This window comes from Nansenia antarctica, assembly GCF_963989245.1.
Source record: "Nansenia antarctica genome assembly, chromosome: 5".
NCBI classification, from domain to species: Eukaryota; Metazoa; Chordata; class Actinopteri; order Argentiniformes; family Microstomatidae; genus Nansenia; species Nansenia antarctica.
The window spans coordinates 63570556-63573055 of NC_137690.1; the positions used below are offsets into that span (position 1 = coordinate 63570556).

General features: G+C 50.8%; 1 pseudogene across 1 annotated transcript in view; it reads left to right on the forward strand.

Annotated features, from left to right (window-relative positions):
• Nucleotides 1–2500, forward strand: part of LOC308158232 (receptor tyrosine-protein kinase erbB-4-like) — a 176768-nt pseudogene that overhangs the window by 156478 nt on the left and 17790 nt on the right. The gene's annotated exons all lie outside the window — the stretch shown is intronic.

Sequence of the window (2500 nt, forward strand, 5' to 3'; positions counted from 1 at the left end):
GTGTTGGCAGCACGGGGTCTGTTCGCCAGGCTCAAACTGAGACATCAACAGTATGTGACGTGTTCTAATTAACTTGGCCCCGCTGGGACCATATGTACCGCAATGTCAGTCGCTTTGGATAAAAAGCGTCAGCTAAATGGCATGTGTTATTTGACCGTATAATTATCTTGGTTATGATCACGAAATAAAAAATGTAAGCGAGAAAATCTGGGTTTTAGAGACTTGAGTTCCATGGCGACTTAGTTCTCCATTATAATATCAAAGACCTCTCTCTTTCTGCAAGCAGTCAGGCAGACAGGAATTCAGGCAGGCAGGCAAACAAGCAGGCAGGCAAGCATGCAGGCAGGCATGTGGAGTCAAACAGGTAGGCATATGGAGTCAAACAGGTAGGCATATGGAGTCTTTCCAGTATATCAGCTATCATTGGAGTCCACGTACCATTACAGTGGCGTTGGATGGCTCCCATCACAGGTTTACTGTATGAGCAGTCAGTGACGAGAGGCGGTCTAACACAGACGCGTTCAGCTCCCATTCACAGTGATGGATGGTTTCAATGAGCTTGAGGAACAGATTACTTAAGCAGGTACTTATTGCAGTAATTGGAATCGATTTAACTTGTGGCTGGGAGAGTGTCTCACTGCTCCTTTGAGAGTAAGGGGAGAGAGAGGGGAGCTATCTGTGGGGAGATCTCACCCCCACACACAATGGTAGAGTAGATGCGTCTGTTCTGCTGATAGAGGTGTTCGTTGTCAGGTCTCTGTCTGACTCCAGTGATTTGTCGGGGCCGGTGATCGATGTGGGTCAGCGGCTGGGTCCCACAAGTGGGTCGGGACTAATTCCTCCTGACTTGTGTTTGTGTTAATGACCGGTGTATATATTATTTGTTTGTTTGATTGTTTGTTTGTTTGTTATTATTTGTTTGTTTGTGTTTTATAAGAGGACAACTTAATAGCCCAAATATTGATTGAACCCGTTAGTTAGTTGTAACGGGACAGACAGTTTGACATCAATCAACGAAGAGCAATGACTCAATCGAATGGGATCCATTTAAACACTCTCTTATAATAAAGCTCTCCGGATAAGATTAAATAAACAACATAAGAAACCCCCCAGTCCTTCAACCCCCTTTAAGAGCCGAGAGGCCAAGACAACAATGTCTAAGGGAAACATCCAACCAGGCCAACTCAGATAAAGTTAGTCTGGCCATCAAGGTCGGAGAATTGTCCTTACAGGGCCATAAAGGCCAGTTAAAGCGGCGGCTGTAAACCGGTTCAATCTCATTGGCTCATCCCGCCTCGAGGACGTTCTCGGTCCACCTGTTTGGCCCTCCGAACGTACATAAAGTATTTCTCTCCCCAGACGCCCCACACACACTGCCCTGCTGTGTGCGTGACCGGAATAAGCTCGTCGCAGTTCCCAGAGTTGGAGTTTTTTCTCTCTCTCTCTCTCCCAGACACAGTGGATCATTGGCTCTCAGGGTAATGGGGGGGAACTTGCCCAGGGAAGGATATTCAATCCAGGGCCAGGAGGAAGAAGTGCTGTACTCTCTCTTCCTGTCCTCACTAAGGATCCTGTTGAAAACACAGGACCTATTGCATCATTGTCATTGTGCACAGGCGCTGGGGGGAGAGAGAAATTAATTCCACCCGAATGTCGTTCTTTTCCTCTCCCGTCATTTCCCCGCCACCGCCCTCTGCCCCACCTACGCCCCGCCTCCTGTGGCCTCCCCGCGACCTGTGACCCCCGCCACAGCTGTGCTGTGAATTGATTGGCCCAGGCCCCTGGCCAGGCAGTGATTCTTCATCACAAAAGTGTTTTGGGCATTGAGGTAATGGTGCTCATTAATCTGGACCGTGAACTCCCAGGGCTGGCGTGCGCCCTGCGACACGTTCTCCCCTCTTCCCCCCCTCCCTCCCTCCCTCCCTCCCTCTCCTCCCGTCTCCTCTCCTCCACTCGCATTCCCTCCCTCTCAGCAGCGTCGCCCCAGCGGGCCGTGTAGCGGGGGGTCAAAGGTCCCGGGCTGCCCTAGTTGTGCTGTCAGCATAGCGTACGTTGCGGCATCTCCTCACCACGTGCCCCAGCCCCCCCCCCCCCCCCCCCCCCACCTCCCCGATGCCTGTCTCTGTGCAGGCTGACACGGAGCTAAAGGAAGAACAGATGTGATTCGCTCAGCAGACGAGATCTATCTCACAATGAAGCACCTCGGGAAGTTTCCAATGCTTAACACATAGACTGGTGGGTTCAACTAGGACTCTGTGAAATGAGCCGGCAGGCCTCCCTCTTGCTCAGTCATTTCAATTCCGGAGTGGATTATTAATGGAATAATTAGGTTTGGGGAGGTATAGTAATGAGCAAATCAATCACTGAATTAAACATGGAACATGGGGATAGGGGGGTGGTGATGGTGGTGTGTGTGTGTGTGTGTGTGTGTGTGTGTGTGGGGGGGGGGGTGGACAGGCTACAGGGTGATCTGTGGTGCAACTGCTCTTTCTCTTTCTCT